The sequence below is a fragment of the Mustelus asterias genome, chromosome 1 (assembly GCF_964213995.1).
Source record: "Mustelus asterias chromosome 1, sMusAst1.hap1.1, whole genome shotgun sequence".
Classification (NCBI taxonomy): Eukaryota; Metazoa; Chordata; class Chondrichthyes; order Carcharhiniformes; family Triakidae; genus Mustelus; species Mustelus asterias.
The window spans coordinates 92,190,895-92,211,269 of NC_135801.1; the positions used below are offsets into that span (position 1 = coordinate 92,190,895).

At 43.6% G+C, this 20,375-nt stretch overlaps 1 protein-coding gene across 1 annotated transcript in view; it reads left to right on the plus strand.

The window, feature by feature from the left end:
• Nucleotides 1–8,159: 8,159 nt before the first annotated feature.
• Nucleotides 8,160–20,375, plus strand: part of LOC144496992 (histone H2B 1.2-like) — a 34,785-nt gene continuing 22,569 nt past the window's right edge. The window contains exon 1 of the mRNA XM_078217708.1: nucleotides 8,160–8,175. The gene's annotated coding sequence lies outside the window, so the exon portion shown is untranslated. The remainder of the gene's footprint in view (nucleotides 8,176–20,375) is intronic.

Here is a 20,375-nt window from a genome sequence, read left to right on the forward strand (position 1 = left end):
GTTCTTATACTTCAAACATGTTTCTAATTATGTAAGCATCCAGTTACTTTTAAAGTGTGAATCCACACAGCATTAATTCAATGAGGACCCATTCAGCATATTCACAACCCTGTGGGAAAATATTTGTTTAAAAATCTCAAGCCCTCAATTAGACTTGTGAATTTTGGAGTTATTCTGATTTTACAATGTAAAGGTAAATCATCTGCAATTGTCCATTTCATTCTATTCCTTTCAGCATTTAAAAAACACTTCAATTATGGGCCCGATTTTACCAAAACTCCGCGCCTGTTTTCGGGCGCGAAATCACGGTAAAGTTGGGCTTTGGGACTATACCGCGATCTGCACCCGATTCCGAGCAGATCGCAACTTTACCATGCATTACTTTAGCATGCATTTAAATCGACTTAATGAACCGCACGCCCAACTCCACCGCCAAATCCCACTTTACCGTCTTCTGGTCCGTTCCACATCCGCGCTGTAAGCGACCTGCAAAATCAAAGTCTGAAGTCGTCGCTGCAGCTTCCGAAGAGCGGGATCAGAGCCTGCAACGGCTCTCTGACCCACGTCATCCTCTGGTCGGGAGGGGGGGGGGGGGGGGGGGGGGATGGTGGGAGGAGGGGGGGTGGGACCCAGATCATCCTCTGGTTGGGGGGGGGGTCCGCTGCCAGTCTGCAGCCGATCGGCAGGGAGGGAGGGGGCAGGGGGGTCCGCTGCCACTCTGCGGGCGATCCCTCCTCCCCACCGGAGGAATGAATCCCTCCTGCCAGAGTGGACGTGCGGCCATGCCATCCCACAAAACCTTCAGAATGAAGCGATTCCTCGCTAAGAAGGTGAAGCAGAACCGACCGATTCCACAGTGGATCCGCATGAAAAATGGCTACAAGATCAGTACAACTCCAAGAGGAGACACTGGAGAAGGACCAAGCTGGCCTGTAAAGGGATACACCATCACTGGTACACCACCAGCCACAGCCATCTCTCCCGCTCTCTTGCCCCTGCAGGGAAGAGTAATTTGTGGCTGGTAGTGTACCAGTGATGGTGTATCCCTTTCCAGGCCCAGCTTGGTCCTTCTCCAGTGTCTACTCTTGGAGCTGTACTGCTCTTGTAGCCGGTTTTCATGCGGATCCACTGTGGAGTTGGCCGGTTCTGCTTCATCTTCTTAGCGAGGAATCGCTTCATCCTGAAGTTTTGTGGGATGGCATGGCCGCACGTCCACTCTGGCAGGAGGGATTTGTTCCTCCGGTGGGGAGGAGGGATCGCCCGCAGAATGGCAGCGGACCCCCCTGTCCCCTCCCTCCCCACCAATCGGCTGCAAACTGGCAGCGGACCCCCCTCCCCCCCGACCAGAGGATGATCGTCAGAGAGCCGCTCTCTCTGCTTTCTGCTTTTTTTTTCTTTCGCGCCCCAGCGCGCTCTGTCAGATTTTTTTCAAACTGCACATGCGCAGTTCAGAGCTCCGATCGGTCCGCCAGTGCTAAGCCCCGCACACAGCGCGAATCGGACCGGAGCCGGCAAAACGCATATGGGCGCGCTGGAAAGAGGATTCCATGCGCGGATCTATTTGACGCCCGGATTCGGCACTTAGACTCAAAATGGTAAAATCAGGCCCTATGTCTCCTTTCAATCTGCTAAATAAAAAAGAATCATTTCTTTGTATCTTGCTTCACAAGTAAATCTTCGAATCAGCCTCACTTCTCTTTCTTGATCTCCTTCTAACTGATCAAAAATATTCAAAGTTTAAAAAGTGCGATATTGTGCTTAATTAAGGTGAGCTGGGCTGTATTTAGTGATGGACATTTTCAATAAAATATCTTTGTCCATTGTTTCACCGAGACACTCAATCTATTGAAAATAAGTGGGAGAATTCTTAATTTAAACAAGAGCCAAATAATTTAATATAAAATGCTAATTGCTAATAACGGGATTTTCAATCAAATATTCCAAATGTGGCCAAACCACTGACCCATACGAAGTTATTGTAAGCTGTTTCGATGTGCTCCTGTCATACATTCTAAAAGTTGCTGATTTTAAGTTGGCAGATGTTTACTTGAAGGCTGCTGGTAGATTTATCAGAAGTGTGGAAAATTGGGTAATCCTGGGACTTGATGGGCAGGGGCAGAGGAAAAGTGTCTCTGGGTTAATGGTAGTATTCTTGTCCCTGAGACAGAAGGTGAAGGGTTTAAATCCCCGTTCAGCCCTGTAAGTGGAAACTGAAATGCAGGATCTGAAGCCTGAATTTTCACAATGCTGGGGAGGGTCTCCAGCTTAGCCAAAATGGCACCGGAGCTCCTGTTCTACATGTCCTGTCCCTGAACCCTGCACCCTGCGCACCAGGAGGGGTTTTGTAAGGGAATAGGGGCAGGTTGTTGTTAGCACATCCATGATTCAGGGAAGCAGCTGCCTTCAAACAGGTCCAATTTTCATTAGTGGGATGTCCAAAACATGTATCATCTTAAACATAATGCGCAGATTTATTGTTGCTATTTTTATTGAAATTGTAAAGATGCACCAATAGGAAATTTACGGTTTGCTATAAAAGAAAAATTATTTCTCGCGTTTTATAATTTTACAGAGCTTTTGCAGAAATTATTTGTAGACAGCAATGCAGATGTGACTAAGGAATAAAACATTGAGAGTCAAACCAAAATGCTATCAGTCTCTGCATAGATAATTATTGAGCACAATCTTGCAACACTAAGTGATGCGAACAACACTTACCTTTACAATAGGCTAAATTGAACAGGAACTTCAGACATCCACATGCACACAGCAAAACATGGAGATCAGAAAGGTGTCAGATATACCTCCTCATGCATAAGGTGAAATTTTACAGCCTCCCTAATAGACTCAGTATTGAAATGGATGCAATGGTGTGAACTTTCTTACTTTCCTACTAGTTTTGCACTAAAACTCTGATAAAGTTAGTGCTGGTACATTCAGTAATAGTGATTTTTGGATGCCCTCTTACAGCAACCCATCCACCAACTTAAACATTCATTCACTTCACCATCAATACACAGTGGCAGCAATGTCTACTGTATACATGATGCACTGCAGCAACTCACCAAGCCTCCTTTGATAGCACCTTCAAATCGTGTGATCCGTACCACCAAGAAGACCAAAGGACAGTAAGTGCAAGGAATACCATCACCAGTAAACTCCCCTTCAAGTCATATATCATCCTGACTTGGAACTATATTGCTATTCCTTCACTGTTGATGCGTCAAAATCCTGGAACTCCCTCTCTAAAAGCATTGTGGGTGTACCTACACCACATGGACTGCTCTGGTTCAGGAAAGTGGCTCACCACCACCTTCTGAAGGGCAATTAGGTATGGACAACAAATGCTGGCCTGGACAGTGACACACACATCCCATGAACAAATAAAAAAGCTTGACTCATGGATTCAGTCCCCTGTGCCTCTTTTTAAACTGACTATTTTCCAAGGAGCCTGTTGAATTGAAGGCACAGAATATTATTATAATATTAATATGACCAAGCTGTGAGCTGAGTTGGTCATCTGGCTCACCTTCCACCTCTGGCAATACTGAAAGTGGATCAGTTTGAGGTAGTGCTGGTCCCATTTCCAGATCTTTTGTATTTTAACCCCTGACATAACTCCAACCCTCCCACTTTAGGAAGTTAAGGTTCAACCATGCATGTGTCTGGCAAGGATTGCGTTGATGAGCTTTGCTGTTTCTTGCCCTCTAATGGATGTGGCAGATATCCTTCACTGGATCAGACGGCAGGTTAGAGAAATCCAGCATACATGAAAACTTAAGATAAAAGCAAAATACAGTGGACGCTGGAATCTGAAACAAAAACAGAAAATGCTGGAAAATCTCAGCAGATTTGACAGCATCTGTGGGGAGAGAATAGAGCCAACGTTTCGAGTCTAGATGACCCGATGTCAGAGCTCTGACGAAGGATCATCTAGACTCGAAACGTTGGCTCTATTCTCTCTCCACAGATGCTGTCAGACCCGCTGCGATTTTCCAGCATTTTCTGTTTTTGTGTGATACATGAAAACTTTGTGTGTATCTGTCAGTGAGGTAAGTGGAGAGCGCTGTTCCTTTGCAGCTGATTGCAAAATCCAATTTCAAGCATAAATCTGTGGTCAAAGTTATATTGTCAAGAGGAAATGTAACATAAATGGAAGATGGGGACATAACTGCCAGGTGGAGTTTCTGGGGGCACAAAATAACAAAAAGTATTGTCCGTTAAAAATAACTAAATGACTAAATTTCTTGGTTGTCAGGCTTTGATTATACATGCATAACTTGTGGCTCAGTAGAAATTCCTCACTGCCTTCTCATGCAAATAAAACTCTGATCGAACCCACTGCAAAGCAAATTCAGATTGAAGAAAAAAAGGGTTGAATTGGTGCAATACATTAGACATTGGCCTTTTATTTCAGAATCTGAGTTTAAATCAGTCAACGCAGATGGAATGAGGTTTTCTTTGGGGGGATCTTAGGCAAAATGAATTTGGTTTATCATAGCCCAATTTGCAAAGTGTCATGAGCCCACGGCAAAGAACTGTGCCTAACTTGGCACTAAATCGTTAATTTCATGAAGAGAAGGGATGTGGAAAAAATGGGTGCAGTCAGAGAATGGGACTGTGAGCACAGATTTATACAGATTCCTAATTGTGACTGAGTGGACCAAGATTTTTAACAAAGAGTTAAATTCATGTCCCTTATGTCTGGCGAGGAATGAGTTACCTTGTATTAATATCCCTCTCAGATGCGCAGAAATAGTAATAAACAAATAGAAACTCTACAGTGCAGAAGGAGGCCATTCGGCCCATCGAGTCTGCACTGACAACAATCCCACCCAGGCCCTATCCTCGCTTTGTTACACTGCTAATCCCTCTAGCCTATCACGTCCCGGGACACTCAGGGTTAATTTAGCATGTCCAATCAACCTAACTTGTACATCTTTAGATTGTGGGAGGAAACCGGAGCACCCGGAGGAAACCCATGCAGACACGGGGAGAATGTGCAAACTCCACACAGACAGTGACCCAAGTTGGAAATCGAAGCCAGGTCCCTGGCACTGTGAGGCAGCAGTGCTGACCATCGTGCCTCCCCAGCTTCCAGCCTCACAATACAAACTGCACGATATATGGTAAATCAATCATTCCCAATTTTACTCCACTCTTGGCAGATATCCATAATATTATTGAGGTGCAGCCTGAAGACTATATTCTAAAAGACTCTTGAGAATGAATGTTACATCAAACTTTTAAATAGAGATTACCTTTTATTTATTATTCAATCAAGACAGTATTTCTTATCCCACAGAATGTGGAGCACAGGGCGATGGGGGACTGAGTGTTTTGCAAACAGAATGCTTAAGTCAGAAATTTTGTGAAAACGGGTTTTCTCTGGTAAATATTTCTTCAAGCTGAAATTTAGTTTAACATTTAGAATTTACATAGAACTTTAGAACTGTAAAAACCTGCAGACTAGCTGAGATACCTAGATAACAAAGATTGCCTGTCAGTGGCAGTTAACTGTCAATCAGATGAAAGTGGCTGCCTGAATAGGTGTTAATTATTGTAGCAGGAAGCTGACAGAGAAATTATAATTTGGGCGTGAGTCATAAATTCTCTAATTAAGTAGACAGAGTGATTGTAAAAAAAAAAGCTAAATTTGGTGCAAATAAGAATTCAGTGCAGAAGAGGCAGGAGGTGCTCCTTTTTATTCTTTGTGTTTTACTGTCAGCAACTGTGTAGAGTTTTTCCTTTGTCTCTAAGCTAAGAAACTGAAATGTTCTATTAGTTTACTTTGCTAAATTGTTGGCTTATTAACTAAATAAATAAGATTATACTGAAAAATAACTGAAGGAGGAGGCGTCGCAAATATCTCCATCTTCAATGATAGGGGAAACCCACAAGACAAAGACAAAGCTGAAGCATTTGCAGCCATTTTCAGCTCAGAAGTGCCAAGTGGATGATCCATCTCGTCTTCCTCCTGAGGTCCCCAGCACCACAGATGCCAGACTTCAACCTATCTGACTGACTCCACATGATATCAAGCACACTTGCCATAGCATGATGACCACGTTAGATACCCATCTGGTAAGAAATCTCACAACACCAGGTTAAAGTCCAACAGGTTTATTTGGAATCACGAGCTTTCAGAGCACCACTCATCTGATGAAGGAGCAGCACTCCGAAAGCTCGTGATTCCAAATAAACCTATTGGACTTTAACCTGGTGTTGTGAGACTTCCTACTGTGCCCACCCCAGTCCAACGCCGACATCTCCACTTCATCTGTCTATGCGCACTTATGCAGAAAACAATTGCCCCAAGACTTTGTTCCTGGTACACCATCTCTTTGGATGATTGTGTGAATTGTAAAATTTATTCTGGCAGGTCAGGGTATCCAATTTTACTTTTCCATTTAAAGTAAGTGCCAGGAGCAGTCCTGTTGTTTTGGAGCAATACTGTCATTCCTCTTGTAGATTTTCAGGCAGGTTTTCCTTAAGAATTCTTTTCTCCCCACCACCTAAATATTCTTATTCAATTTTTTCCCCTTTTTTCCTCTTCTCCTTAAAATTCTGACACCAATAGACATTTTATAAATAAAATATAGACAGTTGGTTTTAGTTCTCATTGGCATTGCTGAGAATTCGAATTAAGCTTAAAAATGAGAAGTTAAATGGAAAGGATGAGTATCCGGCTGAGGGGGAATGAGTACAGTTCTGATCTCCAACACTTGAAAAAACGTCTTGGATTAAAATGGTACAACTCTGCATCCACCACATTGGCAGTAAATGCAACCAACCAAGAAAAGGCTTAATTCTCCAAAGGCTATGGGCCCTCACAACATACCAATAATAGAAGACCTGAAGACCTGTGCTCCAAAGCTAACTGCTGCCCTAGCCAAGTTGTTCCAACACACTTTAGCAAGAGTTGGAAGGGGTCCTTGCCAATGCTATCAAGTGACACTTACTCAGCAATAAGCGGATCACAGTATGTGTTCCACCAGGGCTAATCAGCGCCTGATATCATTATAGCCTTGGTCCAAAAATAGACAGAAGAGCTGAACTCAAAGCAGCCTTTGACTATGTGTAGTATCAAGGAGTCCTAGCAAAACAAAGGTCAATGGGGATGAGAGGGAAACTCTCCACTGGCTGGAGTCATGCATAGTGCAAAGGAACATGATTGCAGTTGTTGACGGCCAATTATTTCAGTCCCAGGACATCATTGCAGGAGTTCCTCAGGGATAGTGACCTAGACCCAACCATCTTCAGCTACTGCATAAGGTCAGAAGTGGGGATGTTTGCAGATGATGTCACAAATTTTCAACACCATTCGTAACTCCTCAGATACTGAAGCAGTTTGTGTCCATATTCAACAAGACCTGAACAACATTCAGGCTTTGGCTGATAAGTGACAAGTAACATTCACACCACACAAGTGCCAGGCAATGGCCATCTCCAAGAACAGGGAATCCAACTATTTGCCCTCGTGAATCCCCTGCCATAAACAACTGGTGGTTACCATTGACCAAGAACTGAACTGGATTAGTCATATAAATACTATGGCTACAAGAGCAGGTCAAAGTTTGGGAATTCTGCAGTGAGAAACTCATCTTCTGACTCTCCAAAGCTTGCCCAATATTTATAAAGCATGAGTCGGGGGTGTGATGGAATACTCTCCTTTTGCCTGGATGAGCGCAGCTCTAACAACACTCAAGATTATTGACACCAGTTGGAGAAAAGCAATCTGTTTTATCAGCATCCCATCGACCACTTTAAACATTCAGTCCCTCCACCACTGACACCAGTGTGTACCATCTACAAGATGCACTACAGCAACCAAGGCTCCTTCAATAGCACTTTCCAAACCTATGGCCTCTACTACTTAGAAAGACAAGGCCAGCAGATGCACCACCAACTTCAAGTTCCCCTCCAAGCCACTCACCATCCTGACTTGGAAATATATCATAATTTCTCCAGTGTGGTTGGGTCGAACTCCTGGAACTCTCTCCCTAACAGCACTGTGAATGTACCTATATCACATGGATTGCAGCATTTTAAGAAAGTGGTGCACCCCGACTATCTCAAAGCAATTAGGGATGGGCAATAAATGTTGGCCTCATCAGTGACGTCCACATCCCGTGAATAGATAAATATATAACATGACAGGGCAGGTCATGTCTGGTAAGTGCAATATGTGGGAGATTGTGTAATGCAATATGATCACTGACCACTATATCTGTGGCAGTTTGTTACAGCTTGAGCAACTTTGGCTCAGGCCTTTTGAGCTGGATGTTCTGGGATTCATTGGCTATGGACTCAACGCATGGTACTTGGTTAATAGACAGGCTGTAGTCATAATCTGATGTCTGATGAACACCTGTTTATTTCTACTACTTCTGAACAGGTTACAGAGTAGACATGTTGCTCCTAGAATGGTGTTCCCACCTCTCTCTCTCAGAGAGAGAAAGAAAGAGTCGTAACACATGACCGAATGATGTCAGTGATGCATATGATGCTATGAGACATGCATTGGCCATGATGGACTGGGAAACATTACTAAAAGGAAAGACAGTGGATAATGGCAGAGATTTAAAGTATAAATAAGTGAACTCCAGAAGTAGTTTATTCCTGTTTGGCGCAAGAGTGGCAATGGAATTGTGGCCAAACCAAGGCTTGCAGGGGAAATTAGAGATAATATCAGATTCAAGGATGAAGCACACAAATTGGCAAGAAAAAGCACTGGTCCACGTTTCTGGAGACCAGCTGTGATTCTCACCGGTGAGAACATCTCCCAGCAAGGCCACAAAGGCAAGTGAGCCTGGATGATAGTGTCCTGGGCTCACTAATTACATGCAAAATAGATTTAAATTTCATTTAAGTAATTTATTCAGCCTCGCACTGGAAATGGGCATGAGGCCAACCTCGCTGTATATCTGGTGCCGGTAAGATGGCGAGAGGCGAGAAATCAAGCATGAACCTGATTTCTTGGTTCTCACATGATCTTACCGGCTCATCCCGCCCATCAGCCGGTGGGGTGTAATGGTAGGATCGCCCCTGTTATCTCTATTCTCTCTCCACAGATCCTGTCAGACCTGCTGAGATTTTCCAGCATCTGCTGTTTATGTTTCAGATTCCAGCGTCCGCAATATTTTGCTTTAATTTAAGTTATTTGCACAGTTTGGCCTAGAAAGCAAACACTTTACATTAAGCAGACCCGTTGTAATTGTTCAATTGTCAGTGACAGGAGAGTGTGACTGTGAGTCCAGCAGGTATAGTGGAGTTTCAGACCCTCACTTTAAACTATAGGTGTGAGGTACTGGCTGCTTGTGTGAATGAGAAGGAGGGCTGCAGGATTGATTGGCAAACTGACCATGGCACCAAGGTGCAGGATGCCATTCAGGTGTGAGGATGTGGAACAGAATGCGATGGTGATAGGGATATCAATATAGTATGAGTGGTAGATACAGTTCTCTGCAGTTGCAATCAGGAGCTCCAAAGGTTGTGTTGCCTGTATGGTTCCAATGTTGAAGATGGGCTGGATCCAGTTGTTATGGTCCATGTCGGAAGCAATGACATAGGTAGAAGTAAGAATGCTATTCTGCAAAGATAGTCATCATAGATTGTTGCATCAGACAGGCAACAACTGACATGAAATCAAGCAGGTTAGTGAAATAAATGTGTGGCTCAAAGGATGGTGTGAGATTCAGGAGGCAGCTGTTTCGTTGGGAAAAGCACCACATAAAATGGGAAATCATATCAGGAGTGCTGTGGCTTTAAACTAAAAGAGGGGGGAATGGAGTGTAATAAATCCTTGAAGGCAGAAGTCCCTTCACCAAAATCTATCACCTAACCAGCATGTCTTTCGGATTGTGGGAGGAAACTGCAGCACCCGGAGGAAACCCCCACGCAGACACGGGGAGAACATGAAGACTTCACACAGACAGTGACCCAAGCCGGGAATCAAACCCTGGTCCCTGGCGCTGTGGGGCAGCAGTGCTAACCACTGTGCCACCGTGCCGCTCTGTAAAGTACACACCTTGGTAAATAAAGAGCATTGTCAAACTAGTCATAAATAAACATTAGTTGGGGGGGGTGGTGGAAAATAATCTTTCAGGTCCATAAAAAGCAACAGGCTGACAGTGTGAATCTTAATCTGAGAGCTCAAAATCAATCTGAGATTCATGCTCAGACCTCATGAACCTTTTTAAATCTACAGCAGTTGTATATTGTATATTACCACTAATAGTGATTTTAAGGTAACTCCCAAGCTGAGGGTTGGAATGGGTTTATGGGTGGAGCAGTTTAGGAAGACTAAGGAGCCTAAGGAGCCTAAGGAGTTAAAAAAGTACTCCAGCTGCTTTGGCATCCAGTACCGAGGCTCTATTCACTTCACACCAACTTGTACATATGCATTAGGCCACCCACATGTGTAAGGACCTGACGCTGTTGTGGTTGACCATCCGGGATCACCTGCAAAGCTGCCTTTACTGCTGAAGTAGTGGCTGTAATGCAGATACAGATCAGACATGGGGCATTGGGCCCCAAGCTAGGTTCCTTCTGTTCATGTTTATCACCTGGAAAATAAATGCAACAACAATCAATTTCTCTCCAAGTTTTCTACATATTTATTAGTTTATGGAATCAATTTACTAAAGAATAATCTAAATATTCCAAGCTGAGAATTGTCTTTGTTTTGCCAAGAAAAGAAAAAAACAGTAAAAATGTTCCTCTAGCTCGTGCCAAGTTTATTGATTTCAGGTTGGTTAATGGAAGGACCACCATAATTGGTTTCAGCACTACTTGCCTGGGATAAAGATAATCCAAGTTTGCAGCTTCTAATTGCTGCCCAGTGACTCCTGTTGGAAAATGGACATTTATCATAAAAGAATTATATAATCCCTACAGTGCAGAAGATGTGGAGATGCTGGTGTTGGATTGGGGTGGACAAGGTGAGAGGTCACACGACACCACGTTTATTTGATTTCAAATAACCTCACATTCCTATCTGAATGGCCAGCACGCACACACACTCTCACCCTTGTGCCATCTCATGTGCCTCACAGTCACGCTCCACCTTCCCTGTTCTCCATACAAGCCATTTATAACATTCATAACTCTCTGCTTTCAAACCTTGCAAGAGAAGAGAGAACACAACCTCAGGAACGGGTGGCACGGTAGCACAGTGGTTAGCACTGCTGCTTCACAGCTCCAGGGACCTGGGTTCGATTCCCGGCTTGGGTCACTGTCTGTGTGGAGTTTGCACATTCTCCTCGTGTCTGCGTGGGTTTCCTCCGGGTGCTCCGGTTTCCTCCCACAGTCCAAAGATGTGCGGGTTAGGTTGATTGGCCATGCTAAAAAAAATTGCCCTTAGTGTCCTGAGATGTGTAGGTTAGAGGGATTAGTGGGTAAATATGTAGGGATATGGGGGTAGGGCCTGGGTGGTTTTGTGGTCGGTGCAGACTCGATGGGCCGAATGGCCTCTTTCTGTACTGTAGGGTTTCTATTTCTAGGAAGAGACCCAGACCTGTGGTGTTTTTGGGACAGGCACCTATAGAGTCACTGACAATGTGTGCCCACCTGGTCTGCTGGCAAGGAGCTCTGGTTCCAGGAGGCTGCATATATTAGTGATAACCTTCTGTGAAAACCTGAGCTGCCTGCATTTTACCTGTCAAGAAAGTGGATTCTCTTCCTATAGACTCTGATGAACGGTCATCTAGCCTCAAAAATTTGGCTCTATTCTCTCTCTAAAGATGCTGTCAGACCTGCTGAGATTTTCCAGCATTTTCTGTTTTTGTTTCAGATTCCAGCATCTGCAATATTTTGCTTTAATCTTTGTGAAAAGGTTATTTAAATATAATAGATTTCAATTCCGAAAGTTGTGCAATAAAAGTGTCTACCACACTGGAAATGGTGCTTGGGGTGGCGTACTACTTTCAGGAGGTAGGGACACCAAGGCCTAAATTAAACAGAAAAAAGACTCATTCACCTCAGAAAATGTAGGGGCATCTTGCTAAAGGTAATCCAACTCTCTCAGTGAGGCAGTTCAGGGGAAGCTGATGGGATTCCTGATTGATACGAAAAAAACCCAGGTTTGCTCCCAAAGTTACTCAATGAGATGGGGCAGGCACCTATGACCGCTTTCCCCACAACCCTCCTTCCACCCCCCACCCCCGCCACTTCGGAGTCCAAGCTGGAAGAGAATGAGCCAGCGCAGAAACCTGGCAGATCCAGTTTCCACTGTCATCACGCTACACAGAAATTCTTTACTCTTGCCTTCATTGCTTTTTCATTTGCTTTCAACAACTCACATCTTTTTAATATTCAAAGGAAAAGCTGGGCAAAATTCCATGTTCTTTAAAAAATAGTCTTTGTACCTTTTAATCAACTTCATCAATGTATGGCCCTTCAAAATGTCTGCAGGAAATTTGAAATATAAACCAGATTATTTTAACATCATCATGTTTTCTCCTGTCACAGTTATGATTATTGTCTAAGGGGGGAAGAACAAAGTTTGGAAATTACTCTTGCCAATTTTATCATTTAAACCTGATGCACTTATTGCAAATTTCTCTCTCTTGTTTCTAACAGTTTTTAACCAATTTAAAATACATTGGCTAGGCATTTTTCTTAAAACAGCAGAGAAAGAATTGACATAAGTGCACAGTGTTTGTACAATAACATCACTGACAGTGATTGCCAGCCTTAAAACCCCAAATTTGACACCAATATTGTTATTCTAATTATAGTTTTTCAACTATGAAAAATGCACCTGCTGAATGTGCAGAACATTGCATGTGTGACTTTTAATGCGGCTTTTATTTAAGCCTTGCTGTTGAGTGAGTGGAAGAAAAACCTTCTTAACAAATTGTACGCTTTTTAAATTATCTACAACACTAAGCTGTTGCCTGGCAGTGAATACTGACCAAGATCACTCGCTTAGAGCGTGAAATGCCAAGCCATTTGTTAAAAAAAATGGTGGATAACCAAATGGCATTTGTTAAACACTCAGGGAATTTGAAAGGAACTTCTTACATAGTTTAATTGTTTCCAGAATGTTAGTTCAAAAATTCGTAAGGTTGTACATCACACGCAAAGTGGGTGACTGCCAAACCTCCACTGCAAGAATTGGCACCAGTGCTAACAATGTCTATTTCACCACTGGTTGGACCAAATTAGTCCACAAGCAAGTACAGTCTGTCTTAAGCACTAACGTACTGTGATATGACAAATCCAAAGAAATAGATGAAACACAGGGAGAATAGACATTTTAGATTTCTAGTCATCAGGACATGCTTGGTTAGTTTACCTGTTTGTAAGTCAATTGCAAAACTAATTCCAGCTGTTCAGTCCAAACATATTTTTATTGAATTAAAAGAAAGCTCAGCACTTACAATTCTAAATGTTCACTGAAAGCTCTCAGCTGCCTGAGCAGATTTATTTTCCCTTGGACTATTTTGCTTCAAACAAGTTTCAAATAAATCAGAGAGAAAATGTTCTGTTAATGTTCTAACTTCAACTTTATTGACCCCCTTACAGTATATCCTTGTAAGCGGACTAGATGATGGAACAGATATTGTCCCCACCTCTCTGAAGTTTTGTGGAGCTAAAGTTGGTGAAGGTGCATCATGTGTTTTGAGGATTGAAAATAATGTTGTAGAATTTTCAGCAAGTTTGCTGGAAGTACAAGGTCAATTCCATCATGCTAAAAACCCTCCTTCAAATTGGCAGCCTGAATGTTTTCAAAATTTAAATAACTCACGTAGCATAAAGTATTCTTCAATACTGCAGCCTAAATTTCACTAAAATCACCATTACTAAAAGCTTCCCAGTCAAGATTAGAAACCATTGAAATATTTTGAGAATATATTTCAAATAATTTTGCACAATAATAATTCTACTGGATGAATTTAACTTTAAATTGGGCGGCATGGTGGCACAGTGGTGAGCACTGCTGCCTCACAGCGCCAGGGACCTGGGTTCGATTGCTGGCTTGGTTCACTGTCCATGTGGAATTTGCGCGTTCGCCCCGTGTCTGCGTGGGTTTCCTCCGGGTGCTTCGGTTTCCTCCCACAGTCCAAAGACATGCGAGTTAGGTGAATTGGCCGTGCTAAATTACCCCTTGGTGTCAGGGGGACGAGCTAGGGTAAATGCTTGGGGTTATGGGGATAGGGCCTGGGTGGGATTGTGTTGGTACAGACTTGAAGGGCTGAATAGCCTTCTTCTGCACTGTCGGGATTCTATGATTCTACTCTAAATATTGGTGCGGTTTTGTAATCTGAGTTGATGTCCTAAAGAAACCAACTTGAAACTTCAAAACACATTAGATACAGGTAGAAAAAGTTACATTTTGCATATATGAGTAGATACAGCAGCCTTTTGGGTGGCACAGGATCTCACAAATAACAGTGAGATGAAAGTTAATCTGCCTTTAATGGAGGAATATTGGCTAAAATACTGGAAGAACTTCGTGCTCATTTTAAGTAACATTATGAGCAACTTATCCACCAGAACATGCAGACAGGTTTAGAGCTCAACTCCCCATTCACAGGATGGAATGGAAATCTTGATAACTATCTAGCCTGTGATTTAACTTTGCTTCAAGAGATTGGAATCCAATATTCTAACCCAACATGGCAGTCAGTCCACCACAGAAGGTACCTTCTGATCATCATGCAACAGAACATCACTCTGTCTTATGTGATAAATAACCTGAGATGCATACATAATAGAAGAAGCTTTTGAATGATTCAGTGATCTAACAAACAGAAATGTTCAGGAATGGCAGCATATGTCACAGCTGCTAATTAAAATCCAACTTGTGAAAATACTGCCAAAACTTAATTAAGATTCTGTATTTATTTGCTGACAACATAAGCAGTTGTTTTAACGAAATGCAGGAGGAAAGGCTTGTTTATATTACTGAACAGCCTTTCCAGTGATTTATTTGGACAATAATGTCTGGATGCACACACATAAGAATTGACTCAGGGATAGCAGTATTGCATTGTTCACGTATTCTCAGCAAACCGTTCACAGGCTTTGTTTAAAAATTACGGTACTTTCAGCAACACTTTATGCTGATTTTAAAATAGTTGCAAGTTGGTGGTTTCTTGGTGGACTTCAGATTCAGATTCATATATAGTCAGACCTGTTCCATATTCAACTTAATGCTATGATAATTGAAGTATTTTACAGAAGTCTCGATTATGACAAGATTGACAAAACTTCTAAATGTAAAGTTAGATTGAATGTGTTCGATTGCTGACTTGATTTGATTTGATTTATTATTGTCACATGTATTAGCATACAGTGAAAAGTATTGTTTCTTGCACGCTATACAGGCAAAGCATATTGTTCAAAGAGAAGGAAAGAAAAGGATGCAGAATGTAGTGTTACAGTCATAGCCAGGGTGTAGAAAACGATGAACTTATTACGAGGTAGGTCCATTCAAAAGTCTGATGGCAGCAGGGAAGAAGCTGTTCTTGAGTCAGTTGGTACGTGACCTCAGACTTCTGTATCTTTTTCCCGATGGAAGAAGATGGGAGAGAGAATGTCCGCGGTGCATGGGGTACTTGATTATACTGGCTGCTTTTCCGAGGCAGTGGGAAGTGTAGACAGAGTCAATGGATGGGAGGCTGGTTTGCGTGATGGACAGGGCTTCGCTCATGACCCTTTGTAGTTTCTCGCGGTCTTGGGCAGAGCAGGAGCCACACCAAGCTGTGATACAATCAGAAAGAATGCTTTCTATGGTGCACCTGTAAAGGTTGGTGAGAGTCAAAGCGGACTTGCCAAATTTCCTTAGCCTCTCGAGAAAGTAGAGGCATTGGTGGGCTTTCTTGACTATAGCATCGGCATGGATGGACCAGGACAGGTTGTTGGTGATCTGGACACCTAAAAACTTGAAGTTCTCGACCATTTCCACTTTGCCCCCATTGATGTAGACAAGGGCATGTCCTCCACTGCGCTTCCTGAAGTCGATGACTATCTCCTTCGTTTTTCTGACATTTATGGAGAGATCATTTTCGTCACACCAGTTCAACAGATTCGGTATCTCTTTTCTGTACTCCATCTCATCATTGGAGATCTGACCCGTACTGTGGTGTCATCAACAAACTTGAAAGTCAAATTGGAGGGGAATTTGGCCACAAAGTCATTAGTGTATAAGGAGTAGTAAGGAGTGAGGATGCAGTCTTGTGGGGCACCGGTGTTGAGGATGATCGTGGAGGAGGTGTTGTTGCCTATCCTTACTGATCATGGTCTGTGGATCAGGAAGTCTAGGATCCAGTCGCAGAGAAAGGAGCCGAGCCCCAGACCACGGAGTTTGGAGATGAGTTTTGTAGGAATAATGGTGTTGAAGGCTGAGCTATAATCAATAAATAGGAGTCTGCCATAAGTGTCTTTGTTATCTAGGTGTTCCAGGGTTGAGTGCAGGGCCAGGGAGGTGGCGTCCGCGGTGGACCTGTTGCAGCGATAGGCGAACTGTAGTGGATCCAGGCAATCTGGGAGGCCAGAAATGATTCATGCCATGACTAACCTTTCGAAGCGCTTCATAATGATGGATGTCAGAATCATCGGACGATAGTCATTAAGGCACGCTGCCTGGCTTTTTTTTGGTATTGGGATGATGATTGTCTGCTTGAAGCAGATAAGGGCTTCAGATTGGAGTAAAGAGAGGTTAAAGACGTCTGCGCATACCCCTGCCAACTGGTCCACGCAGGATCTGAGTGCTCGTCCGGGTACCCCATCCGGGCCAGTCGCTTTCCGTGGATTGACCTTCGAGAAGGCTGATCTGACGTCTGCAATGGCGACCTCGGATACCGGTTCAGCCGAGGCTTCCAGAGTGGAGGGCATGCTCTATCTGACCTCTTGCTCAAAACGGGCATAGAATGCGTTGAGCTCATCGAGGAGGGGTGCATTGGTGCCAGTGATTCTACATGCTTTCATCTTGTAGCCTGTTATGTCTTGAAGACCTTGCAATAGTCAGCGGGAGTCTGTGTGGCTAGCCTGGGACTCTAGCTTGGTCCGGCACTGTCTTTTTGCATCCTTGATGGATCTCCGTAGATGTGCTGATGTGAGAGGATGTGGTGAAGAATGATGAGGCTATCCATGAAAGGCTTACTCAGCAAGGATTATGTTAATTTTGAGAACTACTATCACTTTATATTGTATAATTGCATTCTGAAGTGTTATACAAAGTTCCTAGTCCTGTGGAAAATGTTGTTTCTTGTTTGGCGAAGTTTTTTTCCCCAGATGGCTCTACAATATACTTCTAAGCCCCCTTGCAAATATATCAGCTGTGACTCAGGTGGTAATACGCATGCTTCTGTGTCAGAAGATGGTTGTTTCACCTTTAGGCACATAATGTTGGCTGACACTTCAATACAGTGCGGCACTGCTGCAGGTGCTGTTTTTCAGGTGAGACACTAAACCAAGGTCCGGTTTGCCATTTGAGGTAAAGTTTATTTATTAGTCACGAGTAGGCTTACATTAACACTGCAGTGAAGTTTCTGTGAAAATTCTCCAGTTGCCACACTCCGGCGCCAGTTCGGGTACACTGAGGAAGAATTTAGCATGGCCAATGCACCTAACCAGTATGTCTTTTAGACTGTGGGAGGAAACCAGAGCACTGGAGGAAACCCACATAGATACACGGAGAACATGCAGACTCCACATAGACAGTGACCTAAGCCAGGAATTGAACCTGGGTCCATGGTAATGTGAGGTAGCAGTGCTAACCATTGTGCCACTGTGCCGCCTTTACAGTGGATCTACAAAGATCCCATGGCACTTCCTGAAGTGCCGTGGCCAATATTTATCCCCCGACAAACCCCTAATACAAATGAACTTTGCTGCATGTGGTTGTATGCAAATTGGCTGCTGTGTTCCTGACAATACCAGAGTGAATACATTTCAAGATTCTACAAAATGTTCAAAATCACTTCCTTGGTGCAAAGTGTTTCATGGTGTCTAAGTTGTGAAAGGCTCTGCACAAATCCATGATTTTCTTGATGGCCTTTTTGTGACAAACTGGCTGCAATACATTTTGTGGTATTTTGTATGAGCCACGGGTACAAATCCATTTTTCAAACTTGTGTGTGAGCACTCCAGCTGCTTAGCGCAGCCCTGGTGAAATTATACAGCTCATTCTTTTGTGCTTTAGTCAAAATTGCGATCATAAGAAGTGAATCAGGAGTCGGCCATTAGGCCCTTGAGCCTGCTCCGCCATTCAATAAGGTCATGGCTGATCTGATTGTGGCCTTAACTCTGGCTTCCTGCCTGTCTCCCATAACCTTTGACCCCAATTTTGATCAAAAATCAGTCTAACTCAGCCTTAAATATTCATGATCTCAGCCTCCATTGCTTTCTGGGGAAGAGAATTTCAAAGACTAACAGCCCTCTGAGAGAAGAAATTCCTCCTTCTCTCTGTCTAAAATGGGATAGCCCTTTTTTTAAATGGTACCCACTACTTCTAGATTTCTGTACAAGGAGAAACATCCCCTCAGCATCCACTCTGTTAAACCCCTAAGAATCTTACATGTTTCAATGAAATCACCTTTCATTCTTCTAAACTCCAATGAGTATAGGCCCAACCTACTCAACCTTTTATAAATTATTAGACATTTACAGCACAGAAGGAGGCAATTCAGCTCATCATGCCATGTCAGTCAACAAAGATCTCACTACACTAATCCCATTTTCTAGCCCATAGCCCTGGAGGGTATTGCAACTCAAGTAAATATCTAATTACTTCTTAAACGTTCTGAGAGTTTCTGACTCAACCTCCCTTTCAGGCAGTGAGTTCCAGACTCCTCCACCCTCTGAGTGAAAAGGTTTCTCCTCAACTCTCCTCTTAGCTTTCAACCTCTTACCTTAAATCGATGCCCCCTGGATATTGACTCCTCTACTAATGGAAAAAGTGCCTTCCTACCCACCCTATCTATGCCCCTCGTAATCTGCCCACCTGACCAATCCATGGATATCATAGAATCATAGAATCCCTACAGTGCAGAAGGAGGCCATTCGGCGCATCAAGTCTGCACCGACAACAATCCCACCCAGGCCCTATCCCTGTAACCCCACACATTTACCCTGATAATCCCTCTGACATTAAGGGCCAATTTAGCATGGCCAATCCACCTAACCCGCACATCTTTGGACTATGGGTGGAAACCAGAGCACACGGAGAGAATGTGCAAACTCCACACAGACAGTGACCCGAGGCTGGAATTGAACCCGGGTTCCTGGTGCTGTGAGGCTGCAAGGCTAACCACTGTGCCGCCGTGCCATCTTCCTGCAATCTTTGGCTATCCTCTTCACTATTTACCACCCTACCAATTTTCATGTTATCCCCAAACTTTTTGTTCATGCCCCCTACATTTAAGTCCAAAACATTAATGCACATCACAAATAGCAAGGGCCTCAGCACCAAGCTCTGCAGAACCCCACTGGAAACAGACTTCCAGTCACAGAAACATCCCTCTACCATCAGTGTCCTGGGATACGTAGATCAGTGTCCTGGGATACGTAGATTATTCGGGGCTAGATGGCCTACTCCTGCTCCTATTTCTTATGTTCTTATGTTCTTATCACCTTCTGTTTCCTGCTTCTCAGCCAAGTTTGGATCCAATGTGCCACATTGCCTTGGATCCCATGGGCCCTTACTTTCTTGAGACGTGGATTGATCAGGGATAGTCAGTATGGGTTTGTTAAAGGATCTTCCCTCAACAAACCCATACTGACTATCCCTGATTAATCCATGTGTATGCACGTGCAGCTATATTCTGTTCCCTCAAAATTCTTGCTAGTAACTTCACATCGAGGTTTGACTGACTTTTTATAATTTCTTGGTCTATCCCTACTTCCCTTCTTTAGTAGTGGGACAATGTTGGCAGTCGCCTAGTCCTCTGGCACCTCACCTGTGGCAAAAGAGGATTTGAAATCATAGAAACCCTACAGTACAGAAAGAGGCCATTTGGCCCATCGAGTCTGCACCGACCACAATCCCACCCAGGCTCTACCCCCATATCCTGACATATTTTACCCGCTAATCCCTCTAATCTACGTATCCCAGGACACTAAGGGGCAATTTTAGCATAGCCAATCAACCTAACCCGCACATCTTTGGACTGTGGGAGGAAACCAGAGCACCCGGCAGAAACCCACGCAGACACGAGGAGAATGTGCAAACTCCACACAGGCAGTGACCCAAGCCGGGAATCGAACCCAGGTCCCTGGAGCTGTGAAGCAGCAGTGCTAACCACTGTGCTACCGTGCTACCGTGCCAATAAATTGAAAATTTATTTCTTCATAAGGCAATCCCTTCATCCCAAGATTTAGCCTAGTGATCCTTCTCTGAACTGCTTCTAATGCAAATACATCCC